This window comes from Leptonychotes weddellii, chromosome 9, assembly GCF_054177405.1.
Source record: "Leptonychotes weddellii isolate Sample4059 chromosome 9, ASM5417740v2, whole genome shotgun sequence".
Taxonomy (NCBI): domain Eukaryota; kingdom Metazoa; phylum Chordata; class Mammalia; order Carnivora; family Phocidae; genus Leptonychotes; species Leptonychotes weddellii.
This window is the reverse complement of record NC_138377.1, coordinates 102,532,129-102,558,224: the sequence shown is the minus strand read 5'-3', so window position 1 is coordinate 102,558,224 and position 26,096 is coordinate 102,532,129. Positions and strand designations below refer to the sequence as shown.

Genomic DNA, 26,096 nt, shown 5'->3' with positions numbered 1-26,096 from the left:
ACAGACACTGGGGAGGGTATGTGCTATGGTGAGCGCTGTGAATTGTGCAAGGCTGTTGAATCACAGATCTGTACCTCTGAAACAAATAATGCAATATATGTTAAGAAAAAAAAAAGAAGAAGATAGCAGGAGGGGAAGAATGAAGGGCGGGAAATCGGAGGGGGAGACAAACCATGAGAGATGATGGACTCTGAAAAAGAAACTGAGGGTTCTAGAGGGGAGGGGGGTGGGAGGATGGGTTAGGCTGGTGATGGGTATAAAACAGGGCACGTTCTGCATGGAGCACTGGGTGTTATGCACAAACAATGAATCGTGGAATACTACCTCAAAAACTAATGATGTAATGTATGGTGATTAACATAACAATAAAAGAATTTTTTAAAAAAGAAACAAATAAAAATCCTAGGGGTCTTTTGTAGAAATATATAAGCTGATTATAAAATGTATATGAAAATCCAAATGAACAGGATAATCAAAATAATTTTGAAAATTAAGAACAAAGTAGGAATACTTATAATACCTTCTAGAGTTATAATTAAGCCAAAGCAATCAATACAGTTTGGAAATAGCCTAAGGATAAACCTATAGAAAAATGCAATAGAACAGAAAATCCTGAGGCGCCTGGGTGGCTCAGTTGGTTAAGCGTCTGAGTCTTGATCTCAGCTTAGGTCTCGATCTCAGGATCATTTAGTTCAAGCTCTCAACGATGAATAAAAAAAATTTAAAAAGAAAATAGAAAATCCAAAAATAGACCTATAAATAAATCAACTGACTTTCAAAGGTGCCAAGGTAATTCAATGTATAAGAAAATATTTTCAATAAATGTTGCTAAAACAACTGGATATTCACATGTAATGAAAATGAATTTTGTCTTTACCTCACACATTTTGTTGTTTTTTTTTTTTTAAGATTTTATTTATTTATTTGACAGAGAGAGATAGTGAAAGCAGGAACACAAGCAGGGGGAGTGGGAGAGGGAGAAGCAGGCTTCCCGCCGAGCAGGGAGCCTGATATGGGGCTTGATCCCAGGACCCTGGGCCATGACCTGAGCTGAAGGCAGACACTTAACGACTGAGCCACCCAGGCGTCATTACCTTGCACATTTTGTATTCATGCAAAAACTAACTCAAAATATACCATAATCCTAAGAGAAAATATAAAACTATAAAACTTCAGAAAGAAAACAGGAGAACAGTTTATAGACCTGAGCCAGCTGATAAATTTGTATACTTTATAAAATTAAAAACTTCCACTGTTTTAAAAGCATCATTATAAAAATTAAGTGGTCAGTATAAACAATTATACCATAACATAAAACAATTAAAACCACAGTAAGATACCACTTACCTAACACTCATTAAAGAGCTAAAATTTGAAAGACTGATAATTCTAAATATTGGCAAGGATGTAGAGCTACACTGATGCACCAACCACCATAGCAGCTACTAGGCACATACAGCCATTTAAAATCTAACTTGATAAATTGAATAAAAAATTCAGTTTCTCAGTTGTACTAGCCATATTTCACGTGCTCAACAGCCACATGTAGCTAGTGACTAAGGTACTGGACAATGTAGATACAGAACATTTCATTACTGCATAAATGTCTACCGGATGAATTAATGCAGAACATATGAAATGCTCACACGTTAACTAGTAGGAATATAAAATTTTGCCAGCAAGTTTAGCAGCCTTTTTCAAAGTCAAACAAATCTCACCATATAACCCAACAATTCAACTCCTAGGTATTGACCCAGCAGGACTGGTTTCATTAGAAGCCTAGTAGGAGCTGGTATACAGAACCTCTCTGTACTATCTTTGCAACTTCCTATGACATCTACAATCATTTCAAAGTCAAAAGTGAATTAACTTTGTGAATATTTTAAGAACTCACTATTAGCATTTCTATGATATATACAAGTAAATTTTTCTCTCTTTTCTCTAAAAAAAATAAAAACAAAAAATGATCACAGCAGCTTTATTTATAATAGCTAAAAACTGCAAACAATTCAATGTTCATTAACGGGTGAATGACTAAACAGATGGTAATGTAGTCTTACAATAGAATACTCGTCAACAATAAAAAAAGAATGAAACACTCATCTACACAACATGGATGAATCTCAAAAATATTAAACTGAAAGAAGCCACACACAACAGTTCATAGTGGTTAGGTTCCATTTATATGACATTCTTCAACAGGCAAAACCAAAGTGATGTAGTACAGATCAACAGTTGCCAGGAACTGAATGTAGGGAGAGGTTTTGAACAAAAGGAAGCAACTTGAAAGAGTCTTCTGGGGTTATAGGACTTACTGTACCTTATTTGTAGTGAGAGCTACACAAATCTGTACATGTGTTAAAGCTCACAGAACAAATAAAAAAGTCAATTTTACTGTATGTAAAAGTTTTTAAACTAACAGCAATAATAACAACCATCATTTCCCATTACAATTTTTGAAGTTCCATTGTCAATGATTTGAGTAGACAAAGAATATTCTAGTTCTACTACTGCCACTACTGAGGGTTTTTTTTTAAAGATTTTATTTATTTATTTATTTGAGAGAGAGAATGAGAGAGAGAGAGCACATGAGAGGGGGGAGGGTCAGAGGGAGAAGCAGACTCCCCACCAAGCAGGGAGCCCAATGCGGGACTCGATCCCGGGACTCCAGCATCATGACCTGAGCCGAAGACAGTCGCTTAACCAACTGAGCCACCCAGGCGCCCCGCCACTACTACTTAGTTGATGCTGAGTAACTTAACGTCCCACTTTTGGTTTCTCATTATAAAATGAAAGGAAATAATTAAATGATCTCCAAAGCCTCTCCCTATTCTAAAACCTATTCCTATTCCATGCTTCTATTACATTTCTACTGCCCCCAATTAACAAGGAACACAAAATATTTCTATGCACTCAAGTGGATTCTAAATTCTTGCTTCAGACAGGGTGGCCTGGCTTTCAATATTCTCTGCTATTGGTTTTATATGATCGTTTTATAGGGCTCTGAACATTTGACCTTACTTACTAGCTTTGAGCAGATGATCTTTAGATAATAGCACTCTCCCCTATTTGAAATAACCAAGCCTCAGACTCTAAGGACTACATAAGATTTCTATTTCCTTTATCACATCAGACATTCTCTGTATTTTGCTATTAAAAAGTCTGTGAACCAGCATTCATGCTACCAAAATGATGCTTGTTATCTTTAATTTTATAAGACATGTGGTATTGGCATTACTGGAGAATAGAAAGTAAGCCATTTTTAATGGTTTCACATAATATAATAAAGTACTTTTTTTTTAAACCCTGTATGGAAAATCTAGAGTTCCCCAAATCTTTTACAATCTTTCATATCTCCTGCAGAAGACCTGCAGATGAGTAACATTTCAGACTACGATATCTTTTACTGAAATGTTTATATATAAGGATGAACAAAGTCAGCAAGGAAGCTTATACAATTTTAATTTCAAAATCAGTGTTCATAGCAAATCTGATTGCAATTAATGGTCTTTGGCTTAAATTTTCCTTGCAGATAGGTTCTCCTAAAAAAAGACCAGAGAACAAAAGGTTATTTTTTTTTATTATGTTCAATTAGCCAACATATAGTACATCATTAGCAATACTCTCAATTTCATCCAGCAGAATAATTTTTGAATACTTATAAAAAACAGTCAATCTTCTCACTTTGAGAAATAAAAAAAAAATGAAGGTGGCACATATATATGCCAACAAATAATTAATTATACTTGTGTTATACTGTTTTTCTCTGGGTAAATTCAAATACCCAGGCAATGACAAATGGACTGATCTTACAAATGTAGGCCAACAGATTCGGTAACTCCCCTTTATCACCTGTATTTCTGGTTTTTAAAAATATGAATCAACTCATTTAATTCTTTAAAATACACACCAAGATATAAAATGAAGTCCTGAGTTATATTTAATTGTTAAATAGCAATACATTTAGAAAAATGAAAACTAATAAACATTTTCTTATAACTTCACTGCCATGTTAAGCTTTAAGAAGAAAGCGGCCAATCAAATAAATTTCTTGCATTTCCTTGGTGTTTAGATCACACACTCACATACATACACACACAAACCAACATCTTTGTATTTCCCTCACTGTCACCCTGAAATTTACTGAACATGACATCAAAAAGTATCTGACAGTTCCTCTTATTTCCATATGTCTATTAAGAACTGATCTCAGAAAGTACCCTGGCACAGAAACTAAATTCCATAGAAAAAAGCAAATCTATATTAATATTGAATAAATCTGGCAAAACACTTTATTTAGTGCTACTAGATTTGTCAACAAGACAGGAAAAAAAAGTGTTTCAACTATTTCTTTATAGAAATAATTAGCTTAAAAATCAAATAGCTTAATCTATTAAAACCATTCCTTTTGAATCACATGGACCATATACGTACAGAGAGAATGTTTTAATATGAATGAGACAACCAGTCTGGAATCCTGGCTCTTTAGCAGTAACGCCAAACGAGGGAAGCACAAATCACAGGAAAAAGCCCAGTCACCTTTAAAAATTCTAAGCCCTCAGCTAAATATCATAACTTTACTATGACCACTGAATCACAGCTGGTCAATGAGAAGCTAATAGTAATCCTTAAAACTCACTGTTGTCTGGGCAAGCAGGACACAGTCATATTATAATAGGCACAATTTAATGAAAGTGTTTATGTCAGGTGTTGGAAGTTTCTAGGAGACTAGGTCCTGAGCTATAGCAAAACAAAAATTAAGTATCAATTACTGTGAAGTGGCCTTTTGGGTTTTTTGTTTTGTTTTAAGATTTTTTTTTTTTTTAATTCATTTGACAGAGAGATAGAGAGCACAAGCGGGACGCCTGGGTGGCTCAGTCAGTTAAGCATCAGCCTTCAGCTCAGGTCAAGATCTTGGGGTCCTGGGATCAAGCCCCACATTGGGCTCCCTCCTCAGGAGGGAGTCTGCTTGTCCCTCTCCTTCTACCCCTCTCCCCTACTCCCCAGCTCATGCGCTCTCTCTTCTCTCAAATAAATAAAATCGTTTTTTAAAAAAAATAAAGAACCTTAAAGCAGCAGTTGAAAAAAACCCTTGCACAAGTTTTGAAATCAGACACAAAACTGAGAATTAAAGACCAGTCTATTCAAATCATCTTCAAATGCCATTTCTCTGAATTCCATGTGTCTTCGATGGAGTGAGAATGGTAGTGGGCTATGAGGCAGAGCTTGGTAGGATAGGGCATGTGGAAAGACCATCAGCAGCTGGGCAAGAGAATCTTTAAAAGGACTCTCAAGGAAAAAAGATTTCAAGAACATTCTTCCTCTCTAATTTAAGTCAAATCTTATAATGTTGCTTTCTAATATTTTTCTACATTTACTCCATCTTTTATTGTTTTCCTTTTTGATTAGAACCGTATGAGAGATCCTGCTCCATTAATTCTATAGAATATAGTTTATAATTTTTAAAAACTTGAGTACATGGGGTGCCTGGGTGGCTCAGTTGTTAAGCGTCTGCCTTCAGCTCAGGTCATGATCCCAGGGTCCTGGGATTGAGCCCCACATCGGGCTCCCTGCTCAGCAGGAAGCCTGCTTCTCCTTCCCCTGTTCCCCCTCCTTGTGTTCCTGCTCTCGCTGTCTCGCTGTGTCTCTCTCTGTCAAATAAATGAATAAAATCTTAAAAAAAAAAAAAGAAAAGTTAAAAAAAGAAAACTTGAGTACAGAATGAAAAATAGAAATTTTGTTAATGATGAAATTGTAATATCCACAGTGAAAGCACCATCATACCATGCAATCAAAAAAAATCAGCTCCTTTTAAAGGAAGGACAATTTAGAGATCAAAACTATAAAAGAAAAACTGCTAACATCCATATACAAGTTTTAAGACAATTTTCTTTCCAATTAAAAAAATATAGATTGTTACAGAAAGTTACAGTAACTTTATAGCTGTAAGAGACTAGGGAACAATCAACTCAACCTTCTCATCTCACTATCAGCTCATAGACCTAAGGAGCATTATCTGCAAAAGTCAAATTATGAAAACAGCCCAAGTGTCCATTGACTGATGAATGGATAAATAAAATGTGGTATATATATCCAAGGGAATATTACTCAGTCATAAAAAAGAACGAAATCTTGCCATTTGCAACAACATGGATGGAGACAGACAAGTATTATGCTGAGTGAAATAAGTCAGAAAAAAACAAATACCGTATGATTTCATTCATATGTGGAATTTAAAAAAACAAAACAAATGAGCAAAGGGAAAAAAAAAAAAAAAAAGAGAGGCAAACCAAGAAACAGACTCTTAATTATAGAGAACAAACTGATGGTTACCAGAGGAGAGGTGGATGGTGCGGGCGGTTAAATATGGAATGGGGATTAAGGAGGGCACTTGTTACGATGAGCACTGGGTGTTGTAGGCAAGTGTTATATCACTATATTGTATACCTGAAACTAATATTACACTGTGTGTTAATTAACTGAAATTTAAATAAAAACTTAAAAATAAATAAATGAAAGGAAAGAAGGAAGGAACCAAAGTAAAGCAATTTGTTGTTCAGCACAGCCAGGTCACTCGCATAGAAACAGGTAACATTTCTAAGGGATACCTCCATACTACAGAGCAGAAACAGGAGGAAAAAAAAACCCTCATATCACTAAACGCAATGAAATAATTAAATAATTGTGTGTGAACCTTAGCTTCCCACACTTACTTATTCATTTGTTTTTTTCAGGATCCCCTTTCAAAAGAACTGTTTTAAGTTCCCTTAGCTCACCTACAATTTTTTTTTTATTACAATGTATGGTTTCTATTTGAATTATTTTGTTAAGGATAAAGCAACTCAAATACTATAGTACTGATAAACACAAGAATACTAAAAGTCAGTTATGCTTACTCCTAATCCAGGAATAAATGGAAACAAAGTTTAAATCAGCTCATAGACCTCGGTTTTTGCCACCTCCATCCCTCTTTGTTTCTGCTGTTTATACTGCTGAGGTCATTCCACTTTCATACTGGGAAATGTCTGCTTTTCCTGCTTGGACTTGCTTCACAGATCACTGAATTCTCACTTTCTCATACAACAGGACTTCATCACAGGATATAATTAATCCCACTAAAGCAAGCAAACCTGTTAAACTTTAGGCCCAGCTATGAGACCTTGGACAAATTCATTTCTATAATAACAATGATAATATTTAATCCACAAGACCCTGGTGAGGCTCATATGAGGTTAATGTATGTGAAAGAGCTCTGAATGTTTAAAGTGTCACACAAAGGTGAGGGTCTCTGTTTCTTCATCTGTCATATGGGAGGATTCCATTAGCTGATCTCTAAAGACTTTCCTTCCATCTCTAAAAATTCTTTGATATTACATCTGAAGTACATAAAACTCTTCTTACTGAGACGGTAACTTTATAGCTGTAAGAGACGTAGGGAACAATCAACTCAACCTTCTCATCTCACAAAAGGAGTCCAAAGGCAGTCTAAGAGACCTGAAGACCGGAGAAGTCAGTAGGAAAGTTGGGGCAGGCCGGACTGACACCTGACTCTGCTGCATAATACCTTCTGGTATGTGGTGCTCCTCACTATTCTGTGAGCTTAAAAATCCCTCTTCACCACAGCTTAAACAACTACCTTTTCAAACTGGTTACAAAATGAAAAGCTCACTAAAAGATGTAAATTTTAAAAATAGTAAAATAAATAATAACAATAATAAAATAAAAAGATGTAAATATTATTTTGGTGAAAATGACTTAACTGCTAACAGTCCAATTAAAAATGTTTACAAATGATACTTAACAGCAAAAGGGGATCAAATCAAACTGTCCAGCTATTTGTGTGATATTTAAGTCAGTGGGAATGATATAAACTCTATCTAACCTTTCCTTATTAAAGGTTTTAATTCTCATTTTGTTACTTACTAGCTATGTGATTGTGGGCAATTTATTTATCTCTCTGAGCCTCAGTCCCCTCATCTTTATTTTTTTCAAGTTCTTTTTTAAAGTAATCTCTATACCCAATGTGGGGCTCTCCTTTTACTTCCCCAGAAAGATTCCTGAAATTATATTTATGAGGTCCTCGTCCTCAGATTCAGTTATCAGCAGTTGTACAACAACTAAACCTAAATAAAATGAGAAGCATTGTGACCTAATGGAAGGCAAATGAGGTTTGGAGTGAGTCAACAAATCTGAGTTTGAATACTAGCCTATCTAAGAGATTTGACCTTGAGCAATTTACCAAACTTCTCAAAGTTTCTTATCTGAAAATGAGACTATTATCTTTTTATCATTCTGTCTTTCCTATTCACATAGACATTGCAAATACTTTGAAAAGGGCATGTCTTATTCATCTTTGTCTCTTCCATAGTAAGGTAAGGCTCAAAATTTTAAGATCTGATGCTGGAATAAGGCAAGAAATTGATAAAACAGAATTCAAGACTAGAATAATGTGTTACATTATGAAAAAAGGAAGTACAAACCCAGTTTAACTGGCTCCAACTCTAGGCATTATGTCATTGCTTCCTTTTCTTTCCTTATGAATGATCCTCAAATATTCTTTTCCTACAGGAAGATGCAAAGTGGGAAATAAATATTAGTGAAGGTTATTTGAATCATATTTTAAAAGTGAGCATTCTTTAATTTACCATTAGGCAGTCAAACTGTTACTCGTTCTACTTAGTGGACTTGTTTTTAAGTGCCAAATAACTAAGAGGTGTTTTAGTTTAGGAAATACTATGGGTTTAAGTAGACAAAAAAGTAACCTTACCTCAAAAAATTATTTTTAATGAATACCAATACCTTTGTTAAAGATAAGTACTCAGGACAGGATTGCATGAAGCACTAGTTCATTACATTTTGCAAAAATATTTCTAAAACTAAGTTCTTAATCTTCTGGGTGAAGGGTGAGTGGTGAGACATATAAAACTATGAGAATCTGATGAAAACTGTGAATTGCATCTCCCCCAAAATGCACATACATGAATCATATTTTGCATAATATTTTAGTTGAGACATTAAACCCAGTCATCTAGCCTGTGAATCTCTAAAACCTGGTAGTAGACTCTGAGGAACAGTTTTTGAGTTATCCAAATAGTGGATTTACAGGATTTTAGAACCATAAGCAATTTAGCAATCACCTAATGAAAACTGCTAATAGAAAAATGAAATAGTAGTGCCGAGAAAGTTAAAAAGAATTAAGTAAAGGCTTACTGTACTCAGGAACAGAGGTGTCCAATTACTATGCTAATCCACAATAAGTCTGACCATGCAAAATTTAGTATAAATCAGTGCCTTTGGTTTAGAATAACTCTTACAATGGAACCCAAACAGCAGACTGCCAAATGGTCTTTTGGTCCAAACATTAGTGGTGGTTAAGAGAATGAATTTTGGAGTTTTTCACAGACATGTGAAAAAGTTGATCAATTCACTTAATCCTTCTTATCTTCAGGTTCTTCAAATACAAAATGGAAATAATAAAACCTACCTGTGTAGGATTATTTTAGGGATAAAATCAGATAACACATAAAGTATTTAACACAGTGCATAGTACACAGTAGGTGCTCATGAAATTAAAAATATTTCTTGTCTGCAACAAAATGGATGGATCTAGAGTATAATGCTAAGTGAAATAAATCACTCAAAGACAAATACCATGTGATTTCACTCATATGTGGAATTTAAGAAACAAAACAAATGAGCAAAGAGAAAAAGAGACAAACCAAAAAAACAGACTGTTAACTAGAGAGAGAACAAACTGGTGGTTACCAGAGGGGAGGTGGGTGGGGGGATGGGTGAAATAGGTAAGGGGGATTAAGAGTACGCTTATCACGATGAGCACTGAGTAATGTAGAGAACTGAATCACTATGATGTACACCTGAAACAAACATAACACTGTTAACTATACTGGAATTAAAATTTCTTAAAATTAATACTTAAAAAATTTTCTTGTCAAGTCATGGAATTGGATAAAATATAAAACAAGTTTCTAAGTAAATGAGATGCTTTCTGGTTTAACAAAATAAGTGGCAAACATTTACTGATAATCTTCTACATAACATACTATTCAAGGTATTATTGAGGATATAGAAAAGATAAAACTGTCCTTTTAAGAGGTATTAGGGGGTGCCTGGGTGGCTCAGTTGGTTAAGCAACTGCCTTCGGCTCAGGTCATGATCCTGGAGTCCCGGGATCGAGTCCCGCATCGGGCTCCCTGCTCGACAGGGAGTCTGCTTCTCCCTCTGACCCTCCTCCCTCTCATGCTCTCTGTCTCTCATTCTCTCTGTCTCAAATAAATAAATAAAATCTTTAAAAAAAAAAAAAAAGAGGTATTAGGTAGGGTGCCTGGGTGGCTCAGTTGGTTAAGCGACTGCCTTCAGCTCAGGTCATGATCCTGGAGTCCCGGGATCGAGTCCCACATCGGGTTCTCTGCTTAGCAGGGAGTCTGCTTCTCCCTCTGACACTCCCCCCTCCTGTGCTCTCTATTTCTCTCTCTCTCTCAAATAAATAAATAAATAAAATTAAAAAAAAAAGAGGTATTAGGTAAAGTCAGAGATTTCTCCTCATTTGTCTTGGGTTTCTCTTTTTCCTTTTCCCCTTAGGGTTCAGCTTTTTTGCATACATTCTCTTGATTCCCATCAGGACTAGGAGGACCCCTCACATGATAACCCCTAACTGACCTTCCACCTGAGCCTCAGACTCCTACATCCTGTTGTTTTTGGATATTTCCACCCGAGTATACTATAGGTAAAAACTCAACATGTTCAAAAGTGAGCTTTTCGTCTCTTCCTAAAATCCATCCGTTCTTTCAATTCCCTGTTGGGGTTGACAGTGCAGCAGCCACTTAGACACACCAAAAGTCTAGCAATAATCACAGTTCACCAATCATCTTCAAGTCTCATTGATTTCTACTCTAAATGCTTTCCAAGTCTACTTTCTCAATTCCATCCCTATCAATAGTAGCCAAATCCAGGCCATTATCTCTCAGTATGACCAATTTAGTAATCTAACAGGTCTACTCTTATCCTACCCCAGAATCACTTATTATACTGCTGCCAAAATGATCACTCTAAAATGAAAATCTTGTCACTGCATGCACCATCATATGTCAGACCCTTCCATGGCTATTATCCATAGAATAAAGTCAAAGTTCACCCACAGAAAAAATGGACAGTATGACATTTAAAGTACTCAATGACCTGGCTCATACCTATCTCTTCAGCTTCACTTCGTATCTCCCCCTTTATCACACCACAGCCATATTGAATCCCATGTGTTCTCACACTGTTCTCTTTGTCAATATATCAACACCCCTTGCATGAATAGGAAATTCCTACTTGTTCTTCAAGATTCAGGTCCAAGGTCACTGCCTCTGGGAAGCCTGTCCAGACTATACTTCCCTACCCCACCAAGCTCACACATCACTACAACAAGCACACAGGAGACATCTGTTACACTGAACAAAAACAAAACTAAGTGAACTAATGACACAGCAGCAATTAATTTACAAAAATAAAGCCAGTGAGAAGGGAAACTAGTTGGATTTCAGTGTTTCTTTGGAGAAAAGAAAGTCTTGATCTGAAGATCTGAGGAGGAATTGTTCACAGATTGTTGGAAGAGAGGAAATAAAAGCATTTGAGTAAAAGAGAGATGGAAATGAATACATTTAGAGGAGAAATGTGTATAGTAAGGCTGGAGGGATAGTAAACAGCAAATATAAACTCATAAATGTTGCCATCGTCATAAAGAGGTTTAGGGACCACAACCAATAAATCACCAGACTTTTCAAATAATTTTCTCTGAAACTATGTGGTATAGTTGCCATTTACAGACACTACCTTACATTTCCTTTAGAGAGATATTAGTTTAGAAGATATTTTCATCTTTAGTTAATCCCTTGCAATCTTATATAGATTTAAGAAAGTACTTCTACTTAATTCACATGTACTGAAGAACTTTACATAAAATCCTGAAATTATTATATATCTTTATGTCGCATGACAGTTTGCTGAATTGGAATAAGGAGACTCTTTCAGGTAGGTCAAGGGCTAGTCAACCTTATTAAACAATCTTTATTATTAGAACATTAGATTATTCTAAGTCAGAAGAAGAAACTGAAAATATAGTAAGCTTAATATTCAAGTCACAGAGGAATTAAACTATAAATATTTTGTTCTCTGAATGTAGAATAATTAAAGAATATCCATCCTGAAACTTAAATACACTAGTCATAATGCAGACAAAGTACAGATCTATGAGGTATTCCCATATGAATAGTGAAGATTAAGGTCATCTACCAAGAATAAAAAGAGGAAAAAAGTTTTGTCATCTCTGAACTACACTTAATGATGAAATCTACTGCTTACAGTAAAGAGAGAGAACATTCACTCTAATACATTAGCTAGAAGACCACACAATTAGTCAAAAGGGAACCAAGTTAGAAGCTTAAGCAGCACAAGTAAATCAGCCATCCCAAACTGAAGCATCTCTAAATGGAGTTCTGTATCATTTTTATTTTATATATTTAACTGTATAGCTGTATAAGATAATAACAACCCAGGGTATATCTCCTATATCAAAAAGAAAGATGATTAGAAAACAGATATACGCTGACAAAGCACAGATGCATTTTGAAGCATAAAAGTCATTTGCATGGAGTTGTATGTCTTCTTGTCCTTGATTCTGTAAATACCAATTCCCTGCTTTCAGGTTTGCAGACAGTAAAAAGTGAGATACAATGCTGAATGTTAATTTTCAACATAACACCGATGTTATGTCAGAAGATATGGGTAATTCTCACTCTCGCATAATACCTGTCATTTTAAAATACCCGTCATTTTAAAATACCCCTACTGATATGAACCAACGTTCGTGAATGAAAGGTGAAAAAATCCTTTTGAGCTGTTGTATTCAAGTAAATTGACAGATATGAACGCACAAACACTAGTCTTCGATTATGAAGTCCCCTCACACATAAACACCATTGTAAAATGAATTTCTCTAAGAGAAGAGGGACTGAAAATGTTACAAGCTTGCTGAAGAGAGTAACACCAAGCTATAAAAGAAACTGGCAGCCCAAGAATATGATGTTGACAACCATGTTATGCTCAAGTGTGCTGTAGATGATCATTTAGATGCTGTCATCCAATGTCATTTGAATTTCTTCAAAACTCCATTTTATGAAAAACCCACTGGCTTAGGGAAGGAATATAGAATCATCTATCTGATCTAAAACAGCAAACTGTTTTTGTCTGATATGTATTTATCTTTCAACAGGAAGAGAGAGTTATATATTTCTTGTGACCATAATCTTAACCATAAATTGGGGCTAATGTCTGCACTGTACAAATGTAAGAACTGTTCATAATAGAGTAGCAGATTTTATATACATACATAGTCACTTCTCACTATTGTGGTAGCTACATTCTATAAAGTTTCCATAAACACTGCATCAGTGAATACTGTACTTCTACTGCTTCTAGGAAATGGGAAATACAGGGTTAGCCTCTGATTACAACATTTTCATCAACTGATCAATACATAAAGTTTATTTTATGTCTATTTCTGTTTAAAAACATGTTATTTAATATATATTGTTCATTCATTAAAATCGAACTCAATAATGTAATTCATGACTGAACGAAGTTTATCTAACATAAATACTGTCACCATAAGGCACATCGGAACTATGTTGTATTTAGGAATACTACACAGCACTTCAGCATATTTGTAGAACATGTTAAACAGCATAATCACCTCCGAAAAGGCACAAAAATATGAAAAATGTGGCACTAAGGAGATGGAGAAAAGTACATTAGTTTATAGTATGAGAGTTAAAACAAGAAGAAAGCAAATGTAACCTTGTTCAATCTCAGCTGAGAATGTGCACATGGGGCAACTCATTTTTCTTAAATTAATCCCTATACTCAATGTAGGGCTTGAACTCATAACCCCAAGATCAAGAGTCACACATTGCACCAACTGAGCCAGCCAGGCACCCTCACACAACTCATTTTTTCAACACTCTGAGTATGTCTACAAATGATTGTGAAAACACCACAATTATTGATTTGGTTGCAAATAAATTTTAGCAAGTAGGTGAATTTGCAAAAATGAAAGCCATGAACGATAAGGATCAACTCTGTGTGTATCCCTGTGTGTGTGTGTGTGTATGAATGTATGTTTGTGTATGTGTGTATATATATATATATATATACACACACACACATGACATGTGCCATATGACATATCTGACAGGAAAAACAAGTTGTGGGATTCTCCAGTATGAGACTCTCCTAAGGGCCATTTCTATATTTCCACTTGGCATACTGGATACCTCTACCTGAATGTACTATGAGCACTTCAAACTTAACACACCAAGCTCATCTTCTATGCTTACCCCAAATCTGCCTTCTGCTACATTACTACTCAAGTCACTGTGACTGACTCCTTTCTCCACATCTTACCCAGGCACCAAATCATGTTTATTCATCCTCTGAAGTTATCTCTTAAAGTTTATCTCTCCCCTGCCCAAGCCCACTACAGTTATCATTAAATGCCTTTCTATCATTTGGATCATTGGCACAGTTTTATCATCTTCTTTCTCTATTCTCTACTCCAAAATCACAGGCTACATTACTGCCAGTGTTAGTTTTCTAAGACGTAATTATACTTTCACTTCCTTGTACCTATGTGATGAGCTTCAAATTTCTTGGTTATGGTGTACAATGCTTTGTTATGATTTGGCACCAAATAGTCATTCTATATTCATCTACTGTCATTCATCTCTGATAAACTCTATAGCCACAGTAATCTATTTCCCATTCTTTGAATATATCACGCCTTTTAAAGACCCTTTATACATGTTAGAAATTCCACTAGCAATGCTCTTCCGTCCATTCTTTACTTGCTCTTAAAGCCTCTGCTATGTCACCTCCTTTATGAAAACTTTTCTGATGAGCATTTACCTCCACTTCAAGCCAAGTTAGTCACTATATTTCCTGTACTTCCATATTTTCACATACTTCTGTTACAAAATTCCTTGAGTTCTAATAATTAAGGAAGTACAAGAATGTGCAAGGTTGGCCAAATACTGATTGCTACTGCAGCTGGGTAATGCAGATTCATTATACTACCGTCTATTTTAGTGTGTATGCTAAATTTCCATAAAAACAAAGTAAAAAAAGTCAAGAGACCGAGACAGAAAGAGAGAAAATATTTGACTACAGGTAATTGAAAATCGGACTTATGTGTGACTTAAACAAATATGGCATTAACTTTTTTTCCCCCACACAAGAAGTCCAGAGGTACCTAGTCTAGGGTCATTACAGAGGCTCAAGAAGGTCATCAAAGACTCATCAAAGCCTCTTTCTTTTTGCTCCGTTAAGTGTGTTGATTTGTTGCTTCAAAGCCACTTGCAGTAGATGGAGGCATTATCTCTATATTCAAGGCTGGAAGGATAGTGCAAGTCACACCTTTACCTCTTTAATAGGGAAAAAAAGCGTTTTCTCAGTGCCCTCAGCAAATTTAGCTTGTAATACATTGTCCAAAAGCTGTTCAGTCATCCAACAGTGCCTTGATGGCCTGATCCCCCCGCTTTGAAAGCAGAGACCATTTTTGTACTTTAGTAAGCAATCTAGTACCTAGCATATAGAGGTACTTTGTATCTAATGAATATATGAATCTAATAAAGGAAAATTAGAGTATGCGTAACACAAGAACTCTAATTTTCTTTTTAAAAATAATATAATAAAAGTGCTCTGAAAATTGCCAATGCTGTGCAAATAAGGAACTACTATACTAGTATTACAGTAGTTTGACATGCACTATCATGAGATGTTTTACTGTTCTCTCTGTAGGCAACCAGGCAGAGGATTAACAAAAAGTCAAGAGACCTGAATTTTTGTCCAGCAAAATAAACTTGATGAAACTCAATTTACTTAAAGATAATGTTTATTTATCTCCCAGGGTTGTTCTGAGGATAAGGGAAATATAAACAATATGAAAGTACAGTGAAATGTATAAAACAGTACAAACACATGCATTTTAAATGCAATGGTTCTATTAAGTCTTGAGAGAAAACTTACAATTCTTATGTAGTACGCATAAAGATATATACCATCTGGCACATCAATAATATGAATTAAAAATTAAACACTACTAATATCTAGTATGAATGCTGAACGTGGTTAGATGTGTTTTTGGATTTGGCCCTGATTCTTTCATGGCTATGGGGAAGTAAACTAACCAGACCTCACATTTACGCCTCACTAAGGAAAAAATGCTTTAAAATAAGTGTCTTGATGCAATTATATAATATCAACAAACTGAAAAGTAAGATATGATAAACAAACTGGTTAATACAGAATAGTTGACATCAAATCCCAATTCATCAACTAATAATTACTACCAATAAATGAACAGTACAAAAGTAGGCCAAGGTCCTAAGTTAAATCAAGTGAGAAATAAGAGTAGAAGCATTGAATATTAATTTTCCTCCGACTTTAGTAACCTTGATTAAGCTTATAAAGAGTACTCTTCAGGGTGACTTATGGCTCATACATATAGGCAACACTGGGGGTCAGAAATATTTCTGATAAATGATAACTTCAATGGCCTGTTTTCTAAATTTTTAATAAGTTGTCTATTTCCTAACCTATAAGAATGTTATAATAAGCATTACGTATATACAACAAAAAACAGTAGTCAATACTAAGGAAGAGAAAAATGACAGTTCTAAATCAAGAGAATCTCTACAGAATATTATATGCATCTGGGCGCCTGGGTGGCTCAGTCGTTAGGTGTCTGCCTTTGGCTCGGGTCATGGTCCCAGGGTCCTGGGATCGAGCCCCGCATCAGACTCCCTGCTCAGTGGGAAGCCTGCTTCTCCCTCTCCTGCTCCCCCTGCTTGTGTTCTCTCTCTCCCTGTGTCTCTCTCTGTCAAATACATAAATAAAATCTTTAAAAAAAAAAAAAAAGAATATTATATGCATCTTCACTTTTATTGGATTTGGAGACAATGGCTGCTTTGAAGAAAAACATGGTCTTCTGTCAAGTATGTTTAATTAATTCTCACTTCTCAAACATTCAAATACCTTAACCTTATTATTAAAGATTTACCATTTCCTAATTCATTTAAGCAGAAACTAGTCTCCATATAGGTTACCATGGAATTATTAATACTGAAAACTGACTCATCTTAATACAAAAAACTACATCAAGATTGTAGGCCAGTAAATTCCAGCAGAGCACTGTATAAAAGCATCAGTAGGTCATAAGTACAACTGAAAAATTTCAATAGGGGATCAGACTTATCTTACAGTTATTTCTACAGGAGGAACATCCATTTCATAAGAAACCAAAATGTTAGAATAGTAAGAATGAAGTTATGCTTTATAGCTGTATCCACCTAGTTTCAAATACATCAATTTTTGTTTTTAAATGGGGAGAAACAATGTTTCTCTTCCTGTTTTATCTGCATACAAAGCTTTATCAGCTAAAACTTCAACAGTGATTATTTTTCCTACAAAGAATTTGGCATACCTGCAATAAACAATAGATTATTTGTTAATGCATGTAAAAATAAAAGTTGTAAGTGATATAATTACAATGAGGAGCTATTTTAAATATGTAACTTTTCAGATGGAGGAGGAAGTATATTAACTTAAAGATTCATTGGTTTTTAAAACATTCATGATTTTGTCTCATTAAAAACTAGAGAGGATATTATATATTAATAAAAGATTCAATACAGCGGGCGCCTGGGTGGCTCAGTTGGTTAAGCGACTGCCTTCGGCTCAGGTCATGATCCTGGAGTCCCTGGATCGAGTCCCGCATCGGGCTCCCTGCTCGGCAGGGAGTCTGCTTCTCCCTCTGACCCTCCCCCCTCTCATGTGCTCGCTCTCATTCTCTCTCAAATAAATAAATAAAATCTTAAAAAAAAAAAAGATTCAATAGAGCAGAAGATATAACAATTATGCACATATACACACCTACTGACAGACCATCAAAACATATGAAGCAAAAACTGACAAAATTGAAGGCAGAGGGCACCTGGGTGGCTCAGTCTGTTAAGCGTCTGCCTTCGGCTCAAGTGATGATCTCAGGGTCTTGGTATCGAGCCCTGAGTCCAGGCTCCCTGCTCAGTGGGGAGTCTGCTTCTCCCTCTGTCTCTGCCCCTCCCCCACCCCCCTGCTCATGTGCTCTCTCTTAAATAAATAAAAATCTGAAAAAAAAAAAAAAAGCTGAAGGGAGAAATAAACAGTTCTACAATAATAGAGATTTCAATATCCCACGCACAATAATGGATAAAACAACCAGACAGAAGATAAGAAATAGAAGACTAAACATAATAAACCAACCAGACCCAAAAGAGATATACAGAACCCTCTACCCAACGACAGAGTATATATTCTTCACAGATGCATGTAAGACATTTTCCAGGACAGACCATATGTTCAGTCACGAATTAAGCCTCAACAGATTTAGAAAGATAAATATCATATAAAGTATCTTTTCCAACCACAACAGGATAAAGTTAGAAACCAACAACAGAAGTAAAACTGGAAAATTCACGGATTTGTGGAAATTAAACTACACACTCTTCAACAACCAATGGATTAAAAAAGAAATCACAAGAGACATTAGAAAATACTTAGAGATGAATGAAAATGAAAATACAACATGCCAAAACTGATGGGATGCAGGAAAAGCAGTGCTAAGGGGAAAATACATAGCTATAATGTTTGCCTTAAAAAAAAAAGAAAAGAAAAGAAAAAGCTCAAATCAGCAACCTAACCCTACAACTTAAGCAACTAGAAAAAGAACAAACTAAACCCAAAGACAGCAGAAGGGAGGAAATAATAAAGATTAGAGCAGAGATAAATGAAATAGAGAACAGAAAAACCATAGAGGAAAATCAATGAAACCAGAAATTGGTTCTTTGAAAAGATCAACAAAATGACAAATCTTTAGCTAGACGGACTAAGAAAAAGAGAGAGAAGACTCAAATTACTAAAATGACTCACTAAAATGAAAGTGGAGTCATTACTACCAATTCTAAAGAAATAAAAAGGTATTATTATAAAAGAGTTTGGGGCACCTGGGTGGCTCAGTCAGTTGAGCGTCAAACTCTTGGTTTTGGCTCAGGTCATGATCTTGAAATTGAGCTCCACAGCTGGCTCTGCACTCAGCGCAGAGTCTTCTTGTCCCTCTCCCTCCCCTTTGGCCCCTCCCCCTAGTCTTATGCATGCATGGGCGTACATGCTCTCTCTCAAATAAATAAAATCTTTAAAAAAAAAAAAAAGAGTTCTATGAACAGCTATACATCAACAAACTGGATAGCTTAGAGGAAATGGACAAATTCCTAGAAACACAAAACCTACCAAGACCAAATCATGAAAACATAGAAGATGTGAATAGACCTATAACTAGTTAGGAGATTAAATCAGTAATCAAAAATCTCTGAACAAAGAAAAGCCTTTGACCCAATGATTTCACATTTAAAGAACTAAAAGCAGTCCTTCTCAAACTTTTCCAAAACACTGAAGAGGAGGAAATATTTCTTAACTAATTCTTTGAGGTCAGCATTATCTTGATGTCAAAGGCAGACAATGACACTACAAAAAAGACAAAAAGCCCTGAAATAAACCCTCACATATATTTCACATACATGCAAATCAAAAGTATAATGAGATACCACCTCACATCCAATAGAATGGCTAGTACAAAAGAGAGAAAGAGAGAAAGAGAGAAGGGGGGGAGGGAAAGACAGACGGTAAGTTCTGGTGAGGCTGTGAAGAAACTGGAACATTTGTACACCGATAGTAGTTAATTTAAAATGGTAATTGCTGCTATGGAAAATAGAATGGTGATTCCTCAAAAATTAAAAATAGAATTACCATATTACCCAGCAATTTACTCCTGAGTCCATACCCAAAAGAAGTGAAAGCAAGGTCTTGAAGAGACATTTATAAAATGCCGTTCACAGCAACACTACTAACCAGTGCTAAAACGTGAAAGCCACTCAAGTGTCCACTGACAGATGAATGAATACAATGGAATATTATTCAGCTTCAAAAAGGAAAGAAATTCTGCCATTTGCTACCAACATAGATGAACCTTGAAGACGTTATCCTAAGTGAAATGAACCAGTCACAAAAAGACAAATATTGCATGAGCCCATTTATATAAGGTACTTAAAGTAGTCAGAATCACAGAGACAGAAAGGAGAATGGTGGATGCCACCGGGCTGGGGGCAAAGGGGAATGGGGAGTATTAGAAGGTGGAGGGACTATATAAAGTATCCTCCAAAATAAAAAGGCATTTTGAGACCAAAAAACAAAGCAGGCAATGCCATACAGTTTACAGAGTTTTATTCAGGTTAACTAACTGACAGGGAGGAGAGAGCGGATGATGATCCAGAGCTGCACAGTTATTTCCCAAAAAGTCTGGCCCTTAGTCTACAGATTTATAGAGCAAGGGGACGTAGAGGGCACTGTAGTGAGGTCAAAAGGTTCATGTGCATTTCAGAGGGTTTGCATGCACCTAACTGACAGACCTTGTGACATTATCTGTGCATCAGGAAGAGGAAAAACTATGTTATTTGATTGAACAAATTTACAGAGGGCCAAAGCAATCCTCCCTACATTCCAGCCTTGGTGGGCATTTCTAAGGCATGTATACTAATCTCCAATGGGCCTGGAACATGTAGTCCCAAGAGAGGTCCCAGAGAGGACAGAAACAAGATGAAGGGCCAATGATGGAGTCAGTATTGGCATCACTCCTATAGGGAGTTATTGTTTAGTAAGTATAGAGCAGTTTTACAAGATGAAAAGAGTTACAGAGATGGATGGTGCTGATGGTTCCACATTATGAATGTATATAATGTCAACTGTACACCTAAAATGGTTAAGATGGTAAAATCTATGCTTAATGTATTTTACCACAATAAAAAAATTAGAAAACATTGAGGGGTAATGAGTGGAATAAATGGGCCACTGGGGAGTATGAGAAGAATCTAAATGTCACGAGTAAGGGGGAAACATTATAAAGAAGGAAGGGGGGGAGGAAATAAGAAAGGAAGGAAGGTAGATTAAAAGCGAGGGAGGGATTCACACATATACACATATATATACTCACAGAAGCACACTTTGAACTTTGGCCCAAAGCACCAGGTAACTATAGCACAGAGAATGCCTCCGGGATATCAATCACTGTCAAATTCTGACATCAAAGATAAAATTTCCAACTTGGTCTAAAGTGACCAAAATTGGACTTAATCAGAAGTAATTAGCTGCAAAAAAAGAAAAAAAATGCAAATCTGAAAGGTCCAGCCCATGTTCCACTGTCATTCCCTGTTAGGATATCAAATTGAATTTGGAATAGTTCAATATGAGTTCTGTTTGCTGAAGTTAGGGCTCAGGATATACTCAGAGTGTGACTGCTCCTTGGAGCAGGTGACTTGACAGATGCTATAGGCGAGTACTACTGCCATTTGCTGAAAAAAGGCATATATCCCACAGCAGCTACTTAAAATCAACATTTTTCACTGTTTCAAATGGTAAAAGAAGTAAAATATTCTAATTTCAAACTCACTCCAAGCTACAAATTAAAAAACTGTATGTTCTTATAAACTTCTATTAGCCTTAGAGTTATGTAACGTGTTACTAACACCTGCGACTGTCTCTTCCCTAAAGCTTGTGTCACTTCAGCTGACATAACAGCTCATCCTCCTTGGAGGACTTCAATCACCCTGTCACACAGTCCCAGTCAAGCAGGTGAAAATACTTGTCACGGGGGATTCTTTTAGTGTAGTAAGATGTCTCTATAGCTCTTTAAAATCTGTAGGCACACTTCACAGCAGCCACCTCCTTCTGTTACTCCTGGTGCTGCTTGTATGCTCTCCTGGTGGGGACCTGGTACCCTTTTTGTGAAGCGACAGCTGGGGAGACTCCGGCACTCACCATGGCCAACAAAAAGCCCAAGGAAGGAGTCAAGACTGAGAACAATGATCATATTAATTTGAAGGTGGTGGGACAGGATGGTTCTGTGATGCAGTGTAAGACTAACCACTTAGTAAACTAAAGAAAGCCCATTGTGAAGACAGGGTTTGTCAACGGGGCAGATCAATTTGCGATTTGATGGGCAGCTAATCAATGAAACAGACACACCTGCACAGCTGGAAATGGAGGATAAATACAATTGATGTGTTCCAGCAGCAGACAGGAGGTATTTACTAAAAAGGGAATCTGCTACTTGACTACAGAACTGTTCCTCCAGACCAAGAAGGCATTCTCAGTGAGAAAACCAAAATTTGGTTCCACCACATCCTGACTACTACAGTATAGTTTTCTCTGTTCTTTTGTTTTCCCCATTCCTTTATCGTAAAGTAACTGTGTATGTGCACAAACATATGGCATTTTTTAAAAGATTTTATTTATTTATTTGAGATAGAGAGAGAGCACGAGCCGGGGAGGAGGGGTACAGGGAGAGAGACAAGTAGACTCCCCGCTGAGCAAGGTGCCCAATGTGGGGCTTGATCCCAGGACCCCAGGATCATGACCTGAGCCAAAGGCAGACGCTTAACTGACTGAGCTACCCAGGCGCCCCTCGTATTGCATTTTTTTAACTAAATGGCCAATGGTATGTTTTGATTGACGTCAAATGGAGATGGGATGGGGAAAATACTGGTTCTGTGAAAATACCCCCTTTCTCCATTGGTGGCATGCTCATTCAGCTCTCATTTTATATTCCAGTAAATTAGTTTAACGACAACAACAACAACAAAACAACATAAAAATCCTTGCATACCTTGCTCTACTGGAGAATTTTAATGTTTTTCATATATCATTGTAAAACCAAGGACAATCTTATACCTTTTTTTGTATGCAGCTATTTACATGTAAGGCAATCTGTCTTTAAATAGAGATAAATTACTCCAAAAGAAATGAATCCTAGATAGTTTTCCCTTCAAATCAACTTAAAATGTCTTGAAACTTAAACTCCTTGCTTGAAAAAAAATAAATTTGGGGGTGCCTGGGTGGCTCAGTCGGTTAGGCTTCAGCTCTTGATTTTGGCTCAGATAGTGATCTCAGGGTTATGAGATCATGAGAAGCCTGTTTGAGATTCTCTCCCTCCCTCTCCCTCTGCCCCTCCCCACATTCGTACTTCTCTCTCAAAAAATTTTTAAATTAAAAATTTTTTAAATAAAAAAAGTCTGTAGGCACATGAAATCTGAGGATAGGATGAAAAAAAAGAAGAAATGGACTAGGTTTTTACCTCGAAAGTCCCAGTGATACTGCTTAATGTAATGCTTTGAAAATTAACAACAGATAAATATTTGTGGATATCACTATAACCAATAGCATTAACAAAATAAGTATACTCCAAATTTCAATTACAGACATATTTCAGAAATAATGTGGGCTTGGTTTCAGACCACTGCAATAAATATCACAATAAAGCGAGTCAAGTGACCCTTTTGGTTTCCCAGTGCATAAAAAAGTTATATTTACGCTATATTAAAGTATATTAAGTGTGCAATAGTATGATGTTAAAAATAAAAAATACTTTATTGCTAGAAAAGGCTAACTGTCATCTGAGGTTTCAACAAGTTGTAATCGCTGATCACAGACCATTAAGAAATATAATAAAGAAAGTTTGAAATATTGCAAGAATAAACAGAATATGACATGGAGACATGAAGTGAGCAAAATGCTGTTGGAAAAATGGCACCAACAGACTTATTTGATGCAGGGTTACTATTTACCTTCAATTTGTTAAAAAAAAAAAAAAAGTAGTTATCTGCAAAGTGCAATAAAGCAAAGCACAATGTTAACAAGGTATGCCTGTACTCCTGGCCCTTATTTTTTTGTCTGTGTTAAGTTTCAGGTAACTAATATTTGTAAGGAAAACAAATTGACTGAATTTATATTATTGAAGGAAAAAATGGTCCTTCAATTCAAATATTTTTAAAACCCTACAGTTGCTGATTTATTAATATTCAATGATTAAAGCTTACCCCCTTTTTCTCATCTATACCATTAAATAAAAACAAAATTTATGACAGATTATTAGATTTCCTCAGAGGTTTTGCACAACTTTTGCTTACTAATATCCTCATCACAAACTGGGGCAACTGCAGAATATTTAAATAGGTCATCTAGCTGAAAATCATAAAGAATCCTAGCAGATAATATACCAGAAGAGTACTTGCTGCCTCTTGTACTTTAATGATTGACCTCTTAGGTAAAGAATTCTTTCCCATGGAAAACAAAAACTTCTCTGCCATGTTCTTCTTTACATTGCACAATGTCCTACTTTGCTGTATTTCAGATCCTCTAGGAAATTAGTACATGACGTGACTGTCATTTCCTATAACCAAGATATCTGTGCACCTGGATAAGCCCAAAGCAGAGAGATTTCAGATCTTAGAAGCTCAGATGTACCAATCTTCTTATAATATTAGCTTTCGGTGGAATTGGGGAAGATAGCTTGAATAAAAAGAAAATTGGTTGCAAAGGAGGAATTCTGCTATAAATAGGCAGAATTTTCTATTTTTCTGGCAGCCACAGGATCTAACAGTATTAAAAAAAAAAAAAAATCTATGAGCTGGGAAGGATTTCTCCTATGAAGTATACTAGGCATTACATCATGTCAATCACTCTCAGTTCGCCCCCAGCCACTGGCAGCACAGTGGATTAGTAACAGAGTTTTTCAAATGGTAACAGATTTCAAGTCCCCAAAAGTGGGCAGTGATCACTACAGCTATGCAGTGTATGCTACATTTTTTAAATTACAGGAAAGAAAATGAAATTGATTTTGCTATTTAATGATTAGGTTTCCTCCTTGCTGTGTGATTTCAATTCAAGATTAACACGGTATCTTTCATTTACATCACATCCCAAATCTCTATTGAGTAGAGAACAGGAATTGAATAATATAGGCAAGACATTTACTTCTCATTCAATAAGGAATTAATGCCAATATTTTCCAACCTTTTAAGATTATTCAACATTCATTTCACAGCAAACATTTATTGAAACTAATGTATTTCAGGGACTTTAATCAATTCTTCCATCATCCAAAGAATATAAGCACTGTATTTAAAATTTTTAAAGTACTTTAAAATTTTTTTTTATTTTTTTTATAGATTTTATTTATTTATTTGACAGAGAGAGACACAGTGAGACAGGGAACACAAGCAGGGAGAGTGGGAGAGGGAGAAGCAGGCTTCCCGCCGAGCAGGGAGCCCGATGCGGAGCTCGATCCCAGGACCCCGGGACCATGACCTGAGCCAAAAGCAGATGCTTAATGATTAAGCCACCCAGGTGCCCCAAAATTTTTAAAGTACTCTTAATCACATGATTTTCAAAGAGGTAGTTGTTGTTTTTATTGTTATGTTTTAGACTTTCAACTTTTAAATGAAGAAAACTCAGGCATTTTAAAAGAGTTTAACAACTATACCATAATTGTCAGAGATTCTAGCTACCTTCAGTTTTAAACTAGACTAACACAGACCCAAGATGTATTGTTGGTTTAGAAGTGATTACATATGTAACTAGCAACATAGGAGAGAACAGTCATCTTTAGCATTTTTTTAAAATAAAAAAACAGTTATTTCAGGTCAGTCACAACCATAAATCTGCCTTTTGAACATATTTATTATTAAGGAAAAAAGTCCTACAGCTTCTGTTCTTTGGTATATTTAATTCCAACTTTGAGAAGACCCAGTAACTGTTCCTTTTCACATTTCTTACATAAACACTGATTGCTGGGTGGAATACAATGGGTTAAATGGTCCTTTTAAAATTATCTTTTCTAAAACTCTTAATTCAAAAAGCATAAGGAGACCATATGCCTTAAGATGTCAAGGACCACAGTTTAGGGTAGCAGAATGGTACAGCTGTAGTCTATAAATTCTATCTTAAAATTTCTCTTTTCCTCATCATTGGTAGTTTCTCCTCAGTCAATGTTTTTTCCATACCTCTACAATATTGTCCCTCCTATGTGCTTCTGTGATGTTAGCAGGGCCCACAGGGAGCTAAACTTCAAACATTCCTGGCAGTACCTAGGCAGGACAAGATTGTACAAAGTGTAT

General features: G+C 35.9%; 1 protein-coding gene and 1 pseudogene across 2 annotated transcripts in view; one reads left to right on the top strand and one right to left on the bottom strand.

Annotated features, from left to right (window-relative positions):
• The window catches only part of PEAK1 (pseudopodium enriched atypical kinase 1), a 209,313-nt gene that overhangs the window by 161,817 nt on the left and 21,400 nt on the right, over positions 1 to 26,096 (bottom strand). For both annotated transcript variants that reach the window (XM_081829595.1, XM_081829596.1), the window contains exon 2: positions 8,481 to 8,562. The gene's annotated coding sequence lies outside the window, so the exon portion shown is untranslated. The remainder of the gene's footprint in view (positions 1 to 8,480; positions 8,563 to 26,096) is intronic.
• LOC102737906 (small ubiquitin-related modifier 2 pseudogene) lies at positions 21,962 to 22,236 on the top strand (annotated as a pseudogene).